The sequence below is a fragment of the Mustelus asterias genome, unplaced genomic scaffold, assembly GCF_964213995.1.
Source record: "Mustelus asterias unplaced genomic scaffold, sMusAst1.hap1.1 HAP1_SCAFFOLD_47, whole genome shotgun sequence".
In the NCBI taxonomy this organism is placed as follows: domain Eukaryota; kingdom Metazoa; phylum Chordata; class Chondrichthyes; order Carcharhiniformes; family Triakidae; genus Mustelus; species Mustelus asterias.
Window position 1 is genome coordinate 1,497,521 of NW_027590122.1, and position 17,620 is coordinate 1,515,140.

At 44.1% G+C, this 17,620-nt stretch overlaps 1 protein-coding gene and 3 non-coding genes across 4 annotated transcripts in view; 3 read left to right on the top strand and 1 right to left on the bottom strand.

The window, feature by feature from the left end:
• Positions 1–17,620, bottom strand: part of LOC144483173 (uncharacterized) — a 950,558-nt gene that overhangs the window by 615,659 nt on the left and 317,279 nt on the right.
• Positions 2,921–3,002, top strand: trnal-aag (transfer RNA leucine (anticodon AAG)). Its single transcript has one exon. It is a non-coding gene; the product is annotated as a tRNA-Leu (tRNA).
• trnae-uuc (transfer RNA glutamic acid (anticodon UUC)) lies at positions 4,567–4,638 on the top strand. The gene has a single exon. It is a non-coding gene; the product is annotated as a tRNA-Glu (tRNA).
• Positions 11,762–11,835, top strand: trnan-guu (transfer RNA asparagine (anticodon GUU)). The gene has a single exon. It is a non-coding gene; the product is annotated as a tRNA-Asn (tRNA).

Consider the following 17,620-nt stretch of genomic DNA (forward strand, 5'->3'; position numbering starts at 1 on the left):
GAATGCTTGAGGTTAGAATGCATTCCTCGCTATCATCAATAATTTCAGTCACACCTTCCACTTCTTAGTTTCACCTCCTTCCAAAAATTGCAAACTTCTCTTACACCTTTCACCTTAACATTTTTGATGTAAATACTCAAAACAGGTGGGGAAACAGCGTCTCAGTCTGTCCGAAGTCAAACTGCCGCCCAATTTTCAGACTTTTCAATCTAATTAAGTGAATGTCCGCAAGGATTGTCACCTTTTGAAAATGTCTGGATTCTCTGTGAGTGTGTCGTGCGCACAAAAGCATTGCAGTGTGTGCTCAGGTTCTCAAATCATATCCCATGTGAACCAATGCCGCCATGACACGGGAATAAAACCAACAAAATCCACGACCTACCCATTACAAAACAAGGATTTGAACCCGGGACCTCCAGCAAGCTTGTGGATTTTAACACCCAAAGTGAGAACATCCCTAGACCAACAAGCCATCGTTAAAAAAGTGCATCAATTAAATATATATTCTATTGCCATCTAAAAGCGGATCAGACATGTGCACTGAAATGTGGCAATGTTGGAAAAACTCAGGAAGTCAGATAGCGTCTGTGCACAGGGAAACAAAGATAAACTTTCACCTCCATGACCTTTCATTAACATTGGGAATGTTTAGAGATGTTGGAAGTTTAAAACAAATGAAATCCTGCAGGGAGGAAACATAACAACATCTGGTAGGGTGGAAGCCTGGACAAAATGAATGAGGGAAACAGAGAATGACAGAATGATTACACCACAGAATTAGACGATTACAAAGTTATTTGCACGACTCACATGCGTTGTGGGTGAAGGGGAACCAGAGGACGTACTGTACATATATTTCAACAGAACCACAGTGATGAGGTTGGTGGGCTTGAAAATTGATCGTTACGCCAAGAAACATAGGAATTGGGAGCAGATGCAGTAAAATTCAGCCCTTTGGTCCTGCTCCGCCATTCAATCAGATCATGGTTGACCTCTCTTTGATCTGAAATTTATCTCCCACCGGTTCTCTATACCCCTTTGATGCGTTTTTCTACATCAGAAATATATCTATCCCTTCTTGAAATCATTCAATGATTCAGGCTCCACCGCGCTATGGGGCAGCGACTTCCATCAATTCACCACCCTTTGCGAGAAGTTGTTCTTCCCCATTTCAGTTTTAAATCCACGGGCTTTCAAACTATACACGTGACCTCTTGTTCTTGATTTCCCCATAAGAAGAAGCTTTTGGTCTACCTTTTCTTTATCAATCCATTTAGAATTTTATATACCTCTATCAGATCCCCTCCTCATCCTTCTAAACTTTGGCATTTTGTGGGAACATTTCACCTCACTGTCAATTCCATGACCCAGCGAACTCAATCCGTGTTGTCATTGGCTGAAGGAAGCAATTATGTTCCATCCAAACAGGACATTTTGAAGGAGAAACGTGTCACAAGTGAAAAAAGATCTGAGAGGAAAATAATGAGCAAAGGGACATGTGTGAAGTCAGTTTGAAAAACACAGTTCACCGGTTTCCATGGTAGTCCAGTGGCTCATGTTCAACACTCTCCTTGTGATGTCTGGTTTCAATTCCCGCTTTGAAAAAGAAGACTATTTGCTCTCAGCAAACCATTAATAATGATCTGATTTACTCTCTGATCGAAAGCAGATCTACTAGAATCAGCCGAGTGAGGTTTGCAAGTTTGTATCAGAGCTGGAAATTTCACATGTGCGACAGTTCAAGAACAAACACAGAAAGAGGAGGAAAGTGATAGGCTGCAAAAAATTTAGGAAGGGCATAGATAGGGTGAACAGAGGGAAGCATTTTTCCCAGGTCGGAGGTGACGAACACAAGGGGTCACGGGTTCAAGGTGAGGGGGGCAAGGTTCAACACAGATGTCAAGGGGACGTATTTTACACAGATGGTGATGGGGGCATGGAATGCACTGCCAAGCAAGGTGATTGAGGCGGACACGCTGGGATCGTTTAAAACTTATCTAGATAGCCACATGAACAGGCTGGGAATAGAGGGATACAAACAAATGGTCTCGTTGAGCACATGAGTGGCGCAGGCTTGGAGGGCCGAAGGGCCTGTTCCTGTGCTGGAGGCTTGGAGGGCCGAAGGGCCTGTTCCTGTGCTGTATTGTTCTTTGTTCTTTGTACCAACGATTGAGATGTTGTTGCAAGGTAAAATCTGTCTGGTCGTGAGCCAGATTTTACAGTTTATATTGACACTGAATTATGAAACTTTTTCCTCACTCTGCATTGAAAAGCTTTGGGAAATATTTCTGTCCGGTTTCGAACCGTCGGAAGCGAAAGTGATAATTGCACTGGAGTGTTTGTTGTATGTTGTCATTGGCTGAACACATCACTGGCGTTGAAAGAGAGGGCGCCATTTTGCAGGAGAAAGCTGTTTGTGGCGAAAGTGGCATGAAAATTAAAGTAACAAAAGCAGCGTGGATAAATTAAATTCTACAACACGCTGTAAGCTGCTGGCCTGGTGATTAGAGTTTGACTCCTTCGCTGCTGTTTAGGTTACTGGTCTGGAATTGAAGATATATTGCTCTCATCCAAACTGTGAAAACTGTGTGTAATTTCCTGGATGAAGATATAAAACATAATCTCGCCTCGTGCCCTGAAGTGCAGACTCAGTGCAAATTCAACAGGAGGTTCTCTTGTCATTTCTGGCAGGAAATTGGGAAGAGACGAGCTTAAGGACAGTTTAAATGATGCCGGCCCTTCACTGCAGCTCATTGTGTTTCTGACGTGAGATGATTTCTGTTTGTCACGCAGTTCAGGCTTACCTGAATCAGAGAAGCAGTCGGCTCATGCCTCCTGATGGCCGTTCCCACCTCCATTGCTTTTAATGAATTTCAGTAACATTATCATTAAATAACATGATTGCGATGCACTGTAACATGGTAGCGTGGCCGAGCGGTCTAAAGCGCTGGATTAAGGCTCCAGTCTCTATGGGGGCGTGGGTTCGAATCCCACCGCTGCCAAAATGGGTTTGAGTTTTGGTCCTTGCAGCTGCAGTCCAACAGCTCAGATTAAATCCCATGAGTGTTTGTGGTGTCGTTTTCGTTATGAACAACGAGCAGAGACATTACCAACTTTAAAAAGTTGCTGGGGGAAAGCAGCGTGTGTGCAAGTGGCTCCTTTCGAGAGTACACACAGGCTGAATTTCTGACTGCCGAGTTCAACAACCTGATGAAGGAGCAGCGCTCCGAAAGCTCGTAATTCCAAATAAGCCTGTTTGACTTCAGCTGGTGTTGTGAGAATTCTTTCTGTACCCACCCAGTCCAAAGACGGCATCTCCATATCATGATATAAACAACATGATTACAAACAGTGAGACTGTATTCCCGGCCCAGGAATTCAGGTGATGGATTTGAATTTTCTAACTGAAGTTCAAATCCTGTCATGTATGCTTCACATCATTCTGACCAGATATTTACAGAATTAACCTGGCTCCTGTGATAATCACCGCACTATATAAACACGGAGATGGCCTCAGGTCAAGCAGATCCGGTTTACTGGAGAACAACAAGACTGGCTCCAGAAGCTCATCTTTTGCCCACAGCAATTGATATTACATTGCCTCTGCGTGTTCCTCCTGTCAAAATGAATAATGGTACTTCCCACTGTATTAAAGTTTCGTAATAACATGTTCGAGAAAAAGTATTCATGACGTTTAAAGCAAATCAACTGAACACCTGAAATTTGTGGCATTTGACCACTTTCCCCCACAAATGCTATTGCCTCGAATTCAATGCCTCAGAACATTCACCAACGCTTTTAGCGGAAGTGATGGCTGTCAGATCTGGTGCTGCAGGGACCAGAACTAATGGAGTGGGATAGGCTCACATGTCCCATGGAGTCTCTTCCACAATTTAAGGAGATTATGACGAATCCCAGGACTCAACACCAATTTCTAACCCTATCATGATGGCCCTTCATTCCCTTAGGTTCCAAAATTATCTCCATCTGAAACTTCAATATCCTCATTAACTGAGGATCCACAGACCTCTGGCGAAGCGTCATCCAGGCTCGAAACTTTGGCTCTTTTCTCTCTCCGTAGATGCTGCCAGACCTACTGAGATGTTCCAGCATTTTCTGTTTTTGTTTCAGTTTCCAGCATCCTCAGTATTTTGCTTTTCCTGCCCCGATTTACATTCCGTTTGTTTTTTTCTTCACAACTTTGTCAACTCTTACCCACTGCTCAAACCCTCACCACCACCGCCCCCGCCTCCCCGCCCCCACCCCCGCATCTCCCATACTTAAAGTATAAATCTCGTCCTCTTTTCCTGTCTTCAGCTTTGATGACTGACCATACAGATTTGAAATGTTGGCTCTATTCTCTCCCCAGAGATGCCGTCATGCCTGTTGAGATTTTACAGCATTTTAAGTTTTTCTTTTAAGTTCCAGCATCTGCAGTAATTTGCTGTTGGCTGAAGGAATCATTCGTGTTCCATCAAAACATGAGGGTTTTTTTCCCCAAACCTTTCTCGAGTATTTAAAAAACGCTGCAATGTATCGGTCAGATTAAACCGCTTGCTCGCATCTTCCCTGGTGGTCCAGTGGTTAGGATTTGGCGCTTTCACCGCCGCGGCCCGGGTTCGATTCCCGGTCAGGGAATGTAGAGTTTAAAGCTGCCGACCAGCACATGATTTTGGAGGGGCTGAAATTACTTCCTGATCGAAAATGTGCCATTTTGAGCTCCCTGGAGAAACAAAATAAACCCACTTGCACAATCCCGTCAATTGTCCCCGGCAATTTATGTTCACGTTCCCCTTGCTGCTTCCTCCTGTCAAAATGAATAATAACGCATTCTACCCCACTGAAGCTCACCACATTCACAGATCATTCGTAACCTCTGCGTCTTCTGTAGCTTCTTGTGGTAAATCTGCTGAACAACATCAGAGATTTGTATCTCATTGGTCATCATTACTGTCTCCATTGCTTCATTCCAGGTCACTGTCGCTACAGACATCGTCACGCAGTCATTCTACCTTCTGCAGCAAATGATATACTCTTCCTCTGCTTTCAGATACTTTCACCTCCAGAAACTGATTACATGCTAAGTAAAATGTTCTGTTTAGTTGACAGTTTATCATCAATCCCGGGCCTTGGCGGTGAAAGGATTGACTCTGAACGACTTGACCACCCGGCCTCCGCCATCACCAGCTAAATGTTGCCTTATCCATCACTCCTTGTTTCATTGAATCATCCTGCCTTGCTTTATATCACAGAACATCCGTTTTGTTCTTTTCACAGGTTGATTCATGGCGTTACCATCAGACAATGTTGGAAACACTCGGCAGGTCAGTTAATGTTTCGTGGCAAATGCGTCATTGTTTCTGAAACCTGAATTACTCTGAAATTGAAAACATTTGGAAATGTTTCTGCAAAGGTGAAATACTGCTCATGCTGGAACCTGAAACACAAAAAAAAATACTTGAAAATCTCAGCAGGTCTGGCAGCATCTATGAAGAGAGAACAGAGCCAGTGTGTCGAATCAGGAAATCTGATGAAGGGTCATCCAGATTTGAAATGTTTGTTTCCTCACAGAGGCTGTCAATCCTGCTGCGAATTTCCACCATTTTCTATTCCTCTCTAATAAGTTTCTGCTCAGGATTGAACCAGGAAACTTACATGTGTACGGCGACCGTGATAAGTACAACACGACAGAAATGCTGCGATGCAATGATGTAAGGAAACTGGCTCCACAAAGACGTCAATTACCTACAGCAATTTATATTTGCATTCTGTCTGCTGGTACCTCCTGTTAAAATGTTTAACGATGCAATCTACTGCGTAGAATTCGTGTGATAACATGCACGACCTACCTTGCATTAAATTGATCTTTCTCTACACCCAAGCTATGACTGTAACAGTACATTCTGCACTCTCTCGTTTCCTTCTCGATGAATGATATGCTTTGGCTGTGTAGCGCGCAAGAAAAATACTTTCCACTGTATGCTAATGCATGTGACAATAATAAATCAAATCAAAGTTACTCCAGGAAGTTAATTAATTGAACATTTAGCAGTGATGGGCTTCGATCACGCACCTTAACTAATGCTGCTACCCTGAATTCAGGTCCTGAGACTTCAATGCTGTCAGCAGAATCCATTGGTACCGGATCTGATATTGACAGTGAACAGGATCAATGAAAGAAAACTGGATTACATGTCCCATTGAGCCTCCTCCACGACAGAAACAAGGCAGATCCGCAACCTCAACCCCAATTTCCCAGCTTATCCCAATAGGTTTTCCTTCCCTTAGATTCCAAAATCACTCCAACTCAACCTTCAATATCCTCATCGACTGAGGATCCACGCACCTCTGGGCAGCTGCAGAATTCTAAAGATACACAAGCCTTTGGGAGAAGAAATGTCTCCTTACCTCAGTCATAAATGGCTGACACATGATCCAGAGAATGTAGGTCCAGAGTGCCTGACCGAGACACATGTCGCCATTCTAACCCACTTACCCTCACACATTTACCATGGCTCATCCATCTGACCGACATCAACTGCACCGTGAGTGAGACAGTGAAAGCCGAAATATGACTGTGGCGATTTTACTGAGCGCATTTTCTTTCCAATAATTGTTAAAAAAACAAATTAATATTTTCTGGATCCATTTTCAGTTCATATTCAACAACGAAATACAATCTGGGAACTTTCAAGCAGTAAATTTCGATCATGTTCGACCCTGTTTCGAATCGGAGAGCCTATCCTATCTGATAAGCCTCACATTATAGAAACTCTGCTCATGACCAATGTGACCGGCGGAGGATATCAAACCGTGCAGTCTGATTGCAAAATAGAACCTTGCGTGGGTCCTTAATTATGCTGGCTGCTTTGCCGAGGCAGCGGGAAGTGTAGACAGAGCCAATGGATGGGAGGCAAATTTGCGTGATGAACTGAGCTCCGTACACGACACTTTGTAGTTCCTTGCGGTCCCGGGCAGAGCAGGAGCCATACCAAGATGTGATACAACCAGAAAGAATGCTTTCTATGGTGCATCTGCAAACGTAAGTGAGAGTCCGAGCTGAGATGTCAAATTTCCTTAGTCTTCTGAGAAAGTAAAGGCGTTGTTTGGCTTTCTTAACTATAGTGTCAGCATGGGGCGACCAGGACAGGTTGTTGGTGATCTGGAGACCTAAAAACATGAAGCTCTCCACCCTTTCTACTTCGTCTCCGTTGATGTAGAGAGGGTCAATTTCTCCTCTGCGCTTCCTGAGGTCGATGACAACCTCATTCGTTTTGTTGACATTGAGGGAGAGATTATTGTCGCCGCGCCAATTTCACCAGATTCTCTATCTCATTCTTGTACTCTGTCTCATCATTGTTTGAGATCAGACTCACTACGGTGGTGTCTTCAGCAAACTTGAAAATCGAATAGGAGGGGAACTTGGCCACACAGTCATGGGTATATCAGGAGTGTAGTAGGGGGTGAGAACACAGCCTTGTGGGGCACCGGTGTTGAGGATGATTGCGGAGGAGGTGCTGTTGCCTATCCTTACTGATTGTGTGCTGTGGGTTAGGAAGTTCAGGATCCAGTCGCAGAGGGAGGAGCCGAGGTCCAGGCCATGGAGTTTGGAGATGAGTTTCGTCGGAATAAGGCTGAGCTGTAGTCAATAAATAGGAGTCTGACATAGGCGTCTTTGTTATCGAGGTGTGCCAGGGTTGAGTGCAGGGCCAGGGAGATGGTGTCTGCTGTGGACCTGTTGCGGCGGTAGTCGAACTGTAGTGGACCCAGGCAGTCCTGGAGGCGGGAATTGATTCGTGCTATGACTAGCCTTTCGAAGCACTTCATAATGATGGAAGTCAGAGCCACCAGACGGTATTCATTAAGGCACGCTGCTTGGATTTTCTTTGGTACTGGGATGATGGTTGTCTTCTTGAAGCAGAAGTAAAGAGTGGTTGAAGATGTCTGCGAATACCCCCGCCAGCTGATCCACGCAGGATCTGAGTTCACATCTGGGTACCCCATCCGGGCCAGTCGCTTTCCGTGGGTTGAACTTCGAGAAAGCTGCTCCGACATCTGCAATGATGACCTCAGATACAGTTTCATCCAAGGCTCCCAGGTTGGAGGGAACGCATCGTTTCTGTCATGTATTGATTACCACATTCACCTAATCAAAGATTCCCTGTTGGAAAGCGGGCGGAAGTATACTTTTAACCTCAGAGTGAGGAAACGTGCAATAATTCACGTTTATTGCTGAATATTAACTGAATATTGTATCTTATACTGTGTTACACTTCCCCTTCCCCTTCACAGTTCTGTATTCAAACCCGACAGAACATTTTTCACAGACTCTCCTTTCCAACTCTGAATGTTCAGAAAGCTTCCCTCAAACCTGCACAGTCCGGCTGATTGCTGTTGATTTGTTTGTGATTATTAACGGCTCCTGCAGCACCACTTCCGTGAATAACAGTCACGCGAAGCCACGTTTCAGATGGGGAAACAAACCCAACAATGATTCTTTCTTTTCCGGTTTCACATTGAGTGAGACAGGGACAAGCAGCAGGATTTTAACCCGCACTCTCCAATCACCCGCTGACAGCAGAAAGGCGCGACTGCAGATGCACCTGTACGTTGTTTTAAACTCAGAGTGAGAATTTATTGTTGAAAATTAACTCAACAGCGTATTTTACACTGCATGTTACATTTCCCCATCCATCTGTGCACATACAAACGCAATATTTTTCACTGACTCCCGTTTCCAGCTCTGACGGTTCAGAAAGCTTCTCCCAAACCTGCACATTCCCGATCTTCCTTTCGTTCGTTGAACAGAAGCACCGCTGATCAACATTTATTGCCCATCCCAGTTGAGGGGCAACCACTTTGTTGTGGCTGTGGAGTCATGTGTTGGCCAGACCATCTAACAACAGCAGATTTCCTTCCCCAACAGACATTAGTGAATCATGATTTTTAGCAACAACGGATGTTGTTTCAGGGTCATCAGTTATTCCAACCTGATTTATTGTATTCAAACTCCACCAGCTGTCCTGGCCGTCCCCAGAATATCAGCTGGTCGAGGGATCACACCACTGGACGATGGTCTCACCTAGAACATAGAACATAGAACATTACAGCGCAGTACAGGCCCTTAGGCCCTCGATGTTGCGCCGACCAGTGGTACCAATCTAAAGCCCCTCTAATCTACACTATTCCAATATCATCCATATGTTTATCCAATAACCATTTGAATGTTCTTAATGTTGACGAGTCCACTACTGCTGCAGGCAGGGCATTCCACGCCCTTACTACTCTCTGAGTAAATAACCTACCTCTAACATCTGTCCTATATCTCTCGCCCCTCAATTTAAAGCTATGTCCCCTCGTGCTCGCCAACACCATCCGAGGAAAAAGGCTCTCACTATCCACCCTATCTAATCTTCTGATCCTCTTGTATGCCTCTATTAAGTCACTTCTTAACCTTTTTCTCTCTAACGAAAACAACCTCAAGCCTTTCAGCCTTTCCTCATACGAGTTTCCCACCATACCAGGCAACATCCTGGTAAATCTCCTCTGCACCCTTTCCAACACTTCCACATCTTTACTATAATACGGCGACCCAGAATTCTGTACAGTTGCAGCATGACCTCCTGGCTCCGAAACTCAGTCCCTCTACCAATAAAAGCTAACACACCGTACGCCTTCTTAACAACCCTATCAACCTGGGTGCCAACTTTCAGGGATCTATGCACATGGACACCCAGATCCCTCTGTTCATCCACACTACCAAGTATCTTACCATTAGCCCAGTACTCTGTATTCCTGTTACTCCTTCCAAAATGAATCACCTCACACTTTTCGCATTAAACTCCATTTGCCACCTCTCAGCCCAGCTCTGCAGCTTATCTATGTCCCTCCGTAACCTGCCACTTCCCTCCGCACTGTCTACAACTCCACCGACTTTTGTGTCATCCGCAAATTTACTAATCCATCCTTCCACGCCCTTATCTAGGTCATTAATAAAAATGACAAACAGCAGTGGCCCCAAAACAGATCCTTGCGGTACACCACTAGTAACTGAACTCCAGGATGAATATTTCCCATCAACCACCACCCTTTGTTTTCTTACAGCTAGCCAATTCCTGATCCAAACCACTAAATCACCCACAATCCCATGTGTCCGTATTTTTTGCAAAAGCTTACCATGGGGAACCTTATCAAACGCTTTGCTGAAATCCATATACACCACATCAACCGCTTTACCCTCATCCATCTCTTTGGTCACCTTCTCATATAACTCAATGAGGTTTGTGAGGCACGACCTACTCTTCACAAAACCGTGCTGACTATCCCTAATCAAATTATTCCTTTCTAGGTGATTATAAATCCTGTTTCTTATAATCCTTTCCAATACTTTGCCCACAACAGAAGTAAAGCTCGCTGGTCTATAATTACCAGGGTTGTCCCTACTCCCCTTCTTGAACAAGGGGACAACATTTGCTATCCTCCAGTCTTCTGGCACTGTTCCTGTAGACAATTACGACACAAAGGTCAAAGCCAAAGGCTCTGCAATCTCCTCTCTAGCCTCCCAGGGAATCCGAGGATGAATCCCATCCGGCTCAGGGGACTTAGCTATTCTTACCCTTTCCAGAATTGCTAACACCTCCTCCTGATGAACATCAATCCCATCCAGTCCAACAGCCTGCATCGCAGTACTCCCCTCAACAACACTGTCCTAAAACCTAAAACACCTGCTCTAGGTGAGGCTTGAATTCACAACCTCGGCATAGCCCGCTGGCTGCAATGCTGTATAAGTACCGTGCGCTAACCGATTGCGCCACTGGAGCACTGCGTTTTGCTCATTTGTGACAGATTATGAAAGGCTGCAGCAGCGTTACCTCCGTTAATAACAGTTATTCAAGACCACATTTCAGAAAGGGAAACAAATCCATCGCTGATTTTTTTTCCCCGGCTCCACAGTGAGTGAGACAGGGAGAAGCAGCAGGATTTGACCTCGCAGTCTCCAATCGCCAGCAGAAAGTGGCGATTGCAGCTTCAATCAGTGGGTTACTGCCCATTCCTGGGACACAAGGTCCAATTCCGTTCAAACCTCCCCATAAACAGAACACAAGCTCAGCAAAACGCAAATAGATCATGTCCGGCTCACTGAACCTTCGAGTAGCATTTACACAACACCCGAGTGATTCACAAACAAAATTCACACCAACTTTCCAAAACTTTTCATTGAAAAATTCCTCCATTTGGTTGAAAAACCGAGTGTTGTGGATCTGGAAATAAGCACCATGGGATTTGTGTTACGCAGTGAGTTGTTTCCCATGGTTAGCCCTCAGGTTTGCAATTCCATTTGTGTGACATATTGAAGCGAATCTTGCATCAAAATTAGGAGAAAACAAGGGAAATATTAAATCTTGGAACAAATCGTGAGGGAAATGGATCAAAATATTTGGAAGGAGGTGCAGCTGAGAATGGTGTTATTGATGATTGAGTGGAAAGTATTGGATCGTTGGGGTACTGGTTTTCAGTTCCCTTCCCTCCTGTTGAATTCCTCCCTGTGATAAGAGACATGGATTCATTTTACCTGCGCGTTCATAGGAGAAAGGGAATAACAAACACACTACAGCAGTGCTGCGGGATCAACGGAACTAAAGAGGCTTGTATAGAATTGTAAACAGTGCGGTCATGCTGCAGTTCTGGAACAGGCTTTGCAGAAATAGAATTGTGGTCATTGACACACTAGTTTAGAATACATTTAACAGTTGTTACTGCAGTCTCTGTGGCACAATTGGTCAGCGCGTTCGGCCGTTAACCGAAAGGTTGCTGGTTCGAGACCTCCCAGGGACGGAGTTTTACTATTTTCTCACCATCAGCATTCACAGGCAAACTGTTGCGTGTTGGCAATGAGTTTGTGGGCGTCAATAAAAATAGTTTTCAATTGTTACCGGCTGTACTGTTTTCTGGTGTTACCAACATTATTCAATGACGATTGACTTCAAACATATTACATACAACATTATATACATGCTTCCATTATTCCATTAAACTTAAAAATTACAATCGAAACATGGACTTGTGGCTGAGCATTTGTTCCAATTCCATATCCCTACTTCCATTCATTCCTGGATAGATCATAAATTTGTCGAACCCAGAGTGAAATGTGTTCAATGATGGAGCATCAGAACCCTCTGGCTCGAGAATTCCGAAGATTCACGAGGCTTTGAGTGAAGCAAATTCTCCTCATCGCACTCCTAAATCATCAGCGCCTGATCCTGAGATTGTGCTCCCGTGTTTTAGATTCCTGGATCAGGAAAAAATAATGCCTCAGCTTTTCAGTGGTACCTATTCTTTCTCGTGAAAGCTGTTGAGATTTTCCAGCATTTTCAGTTTTTGATTCAGATTACAGCATAATCAGATTTTGCTTTTATTCTGTCAATAATAAATCAAATCAAATGAAATCAAATCAGAGTCTAGAGTGCTCACGGTCGCACCACAGAATCAGGAACACGGCCGCCAGTTGCAAACATTCGCTCAAGGCATTTGGTTTCCTGTTCTAATGGTGAGCACTCTGCACTCTGGATCCAGCGATCCGAACTCCAATCTCGTCGGAACCTTGCTTTGCTTTGCTTAAACCGCTGATTGATTTGCTGGGGGATATTTCGTTTAAACTTTTCACAAAGCATGAATCGATAGGACAATTTGACAGCAGTTCAACTTCAATTGCTGTGCACATTGCTGAGAAAGTGCGTGTGTGTGTGCGTGAGAGAGTGAGACAGCCCTGAGAAAAAGGCCTGCTGCTCTAAGCCAGCGGCTGTCGGTTCCATGGTGAAATGGTCCGCTCTCTGGACTATGAAACAAGGAAACTGGATTCTGGTCTCGGTGGAGCCACTGTTCCCATCGTTCTAACTCTTATTTAAAATTGGGACAGATGACTTAGTGAATGATTCAGGTTGGGGGAACTCCTGTCCTCTGTGCATTTTCTGGCACACTGGTTAGCACTGCTGCCTCACAATGTCAGGAATCTTGATTCAATTCTGGCCTTGGGTCACTGTCTGTGTGGAGTTTGCACATTCTCCCCGTGTCTGCGTGTGTGGAAGGAAGATGAACACCCGGCGCGCAATCCGAAGATGTGCGGGTAGGTTAATTGGCCATAATACATTGCCCATAGTGTCAGAGGGACTATCAGGGTAAGTATATGAGGTTATGGGGATAGGACCAGGGCGCCATCGTTTTCAGTGCAGGCTCGATGCGCCAAATGGCTTCCTTCTTCACTGCAGAGATTCTATGATTTTGCCGCTCAGCATTTTGTCTTCTTGAACAATCGTCCTCTGGGGCTGATGCAATGGCGCCAGGAGAATAATTCGTTGCGTCGTCTGCAATGTGATTGTGGTGGAATTTGCTGAAATTATCTCAGAGTATAAAATTCCATTTTCTGAGAAAATGTTAAATAAAATGTCCTTCAGCAAACCAATCATCTGCTTTTGCAACGGAAAGGAATTTTTATCCAGATCTGAACTGGGATTACTGCATCCAGAGTCCAGAGTGCTCAGCATTGCACCACAGAACAAGGAGCACAGCCGCCAGTTGCAAATGGTCACCCAAGGAATGTGACCTGTTTCATTCAATGTGGCAGCAACAGCAAGTGGGTCAAATGCGTTGAGTGACTATTTGCAGCTGTCTGCTGTGTTCTAGGTTCTCTGGTCTAATGGTGAGCATCTGAATATAGCGAACAGCGTTTAAATTTAGGCGGATCCTTGCTCTTCTTTGCCATTGCTGAGGATTGATTTGTTGAAGAACCTTTTGTTTAAATTTCTCACAAAGTAGGAATCAGGAGAACAATTTGTCAGACAGGTCAGCTGCTTTTACAATGCACATTGCTGAGCTTCTGGCGACAGATGCTTACATCAGCAATGTTCTTTTCATTTTTTGCTACTCTTTAACTCCTCTTTTGAAAGAAAGGAGCGGTTGGTGTCACATAATAACTATTCGTCTGGAAAATGGCAATTACTGAGCAAGTGTGTGTGTGTGTGTGTGTGTATGTGTGTGTGTGTGTGTGTGTGTGTGTTTTGGGAGAAAGGCCTCGTGACTTAGGTCAGAGTGTTGTCGGTTCCATGGTGTAACACTTATCACTCTAGACTCTCGCCGTCCCACCTCTTGTTTAAATTCGGACAAATGAGTGAGTGAATATCACCTTAGGTTGACCCCCTGCAAGATATTTATTGACTTAGTAACATCTTTTGAAATGATTAATCTTCATTTTGTTTCATTTCATGTCAACCAAGGTGACACGAGCTTGTATCTTATTATTTAAAATCTCAGCCCCTTCACTATTTACACAGGCAAAGTACAGTCGAAAAAAACTGATCCGCACTGCACCAAAAAAAAGTTGCTGCAGTTCTTGCAAATCGCACCTCAAAACAGAATATGTTGGCAACACTCAGCAGGTCAAACAGCGTCTATTGAGAAAGAAATAGAGTGTCTGTTTCGGATCGCTGACCCTTTATCCAAACTGGAAGAGTTTAGAGATTTAATGGTTCACTAACAAATACAAAGTATAGGGATATACAGAGCGAGAGGAGGAAAGGTCAAACAACCTTTTTTTGGATGGAAGGCTGAAGTGATTAAATGGCAATCGGGATTAGTGTTTCCACTGACACAACCTCCCAGATCTGGGTTCAAATTTCGCGCAAAATGAGAAGAAACCTTCTCGCTGAATTAAGCACTAAACACTACGACTTCCTGGGAAGGCAAAGATTACTTTAACTCAGAAAGCAGTAACTGTGAGATTCATACAGCGGGATGGAGAAAGACTGAGTTTGAGCGGTGGCACTGCCGGACGAATGGAAAGCTGGAGTTTACCCAGGAAAGGGACAAGTTTTAAAATAACAACGCCCGACGTAGGGCTCGACCCTGAGATTAAAAGTCTCATGCTCTACTGCCTGAGCTAGCCGGCACATGTCGCCGTCACTCCATATCCAAAAATGCGTGCAGGCAAATAAAGCGTTTCCATCTGGTGTCTCAGCTTGTTCTGATTCCAAAGTTTACAATTAATCAATCTACGGAATCCCTGAGGTGACAATGCATTCCTCTCAATCATGAATAACTTCATTCACATCTTCCACTTCTTAGCTTCACTTCCTTCCAATCATTGCTAACTCCTCTTACATCATTCACCTTAATATTTTTGATCTAAATGCTCCAACCAGGTGGGGAAACAGCGTTTCAGTGTGTCCGAAGTCAAACTGTCTCGGCATTTTCAGACATTTTAAACAATCCATTCACCTCTCATTATTCTAACCTGCAGAGAAAACAGACTCATCGCACTGAATCTCTCCTCCCAGGACAGCCACATCATCGCAGGAATCAATCCAGTGAACCTTGATTGAACACAGACAGCGAGAGAATCGAGGGACCACAAACCAAAAGAGGGAACCGTGATCGATGCACTGACAGAGAGACAGAGAGTGAAAAGTCTGAGACAGGTATACAGCAACAAAAAGAGACAGGGAGGGACAGAGAGTGGGTAGACAGCCAGAACCCAACATACACACAACAGCTGTCTGAATCCTGAAGAACGCAGTCATCTGAATTGGTGAATAATAATTAAGTGAATGTCTGAAAGCATAGTCACCTTTTGAAAATGTCTTGATTCTTTGAGACTGTGTTGTGCTGACAGAATCCCTGCAGTGTCTGTTCAGGTTTTCAAATCATACCCCATGTAAACCAATCCTGCCACGTGCACGGGAAATAGACTAACAAAATTCTCGTCTTGTCCAATGCGAAACAACAGCTCAATTGCCCAGGATGTGAACAGGGACCTCACGCAAGCTTGCAGATTTTAGCACCCACAGCGGGAATCATACCCTGAGACCAATAGACAGTCGTAGAAGATGCAAGTCAACTAAATATATTTTCATTGACAGCCAAAGCGGATCATACATCTGCACTGAAAGATGATCATGCTGGAAAAATCTCAGGAAGTAATACAGAGTGTGCACAGGGAAACAAAGCTCATCTTTCGCCTCCATGACTTTTCATTAATACTGGGAATCGTTAGAAAGGCAGGAAGTTTAAAAGAAGTGAAATCCAGCAGGGAGAAAACATATCTGAGCTGTTAGAATTCAGCCAAAAGGACCAAAACTTAAATCGAGCCTTGCAGCGGTGGAATTTGAACTCTCAACAGAAACTGGATGCGTTAATCCACGCCTTCGACCGCTCAGACACGCTACCACAATGATAGATATACTAATCAAGCAATTTACTGATATTCTTACTGAAATACATTGGCAGTAATGGAATTGGGAAAGGCCGTCAGGAACTTGCACCTTCACTTATTCAACTACCCTGAACTGTTCGAAAAACAAGAAATCATCTCCAGTCAGAAACACCATAAGCTGCAATAAAGGGCCGGCACGATTTAAACTGTGCTTATCCTCGTCTGCTTCCCAAACTCCTGGCAGAAATGAAAATAAAACTTCCTGTTGAATTTGCTCAGGGCCTTCACTTCGGGACACGTGGTGATTTTGTGTGTCAGATGTTCCACCAGGCAATAACTGACATCTGTTTTCACGGTTTGGATGCGAGCAATAAATCTTCATTTTCTGACCTGCAGTCAAAACATCAGCGAAAGTGTCAATCTCTAAGCCCCAGGACAGCAGCTTACAATGTGTTTTAGAATTTGCTTTATCCACGCTGCGTTTGTCCTTGAACTGTTGCACGTGTTCTGATGTAAACTTGAATCCTCACTGAGCAGATTCTAGTAGATCTGCTTTCGATCAAAGAGTAAATCATCTTATTTTAATCGTTTGCGAACAGCAATGAATCTTCTCTTCCTGAGCGAGAATTGAAACCAAATATCACTGGGGGAGTGCTGAACACAAACCACAGGACTACCAGGGTAACTGGTGAACTGAGTTTTCCGACCTATACCCCATCGCTTATTATTTTCATCCCTGATAGTTTTCACGAGAGACAAGATTCTCCGTCAAAGTGTCCTGTTTGGATGGAACATAGATGCTTCCTTCAGCCAATGAGAACACTAATTGAGTTCGCTGGGACATGAAATCGACAGGGAGTGAAATTGTCCCACAAGATGCTGAAGTGATCGAGGTACATAAAATTCTAAAAGGGATTGATAGAATAAACGTAGACCAAATGGTTCTTCTTATTGGGCAATCGAGAACAGGAGATCCCATGTTTATAAAAGCAAAATACTGCGGTTGCGAGAATCTGAGAAATAAAACAGGAAAAGCTGTAAAACCTCAGCTGTTCTGACACATCTGTGGGGAAAGGATAGAACCAAAGTTACGAGTTTGGATGACATTTTGTCAGAGCTACTGTCACATGCATAGGTTGAGAGGCAGTAGATGCATTACTGAGTTGTTGACGAACTACTTATCGCTGACGGCCGTGGATTTGTGGAACTTGCTGCCCCATAGCATGGTGGAGTCCGAATCATTAAAAGGTTTCAGGAAAGAGAACAGGTGGGGACGTGAATTTGAGACCAAGGAGAAATCAGCCAGGAGCAGGCTCGAAGAGCTGAATTTCCCTACTTCTGATCTTATTTCCTCTGGTCTTAAGTGTAATTTTCAATTTTCAAAACCCACAACCACACCAATGTGGCAGGTGTGCA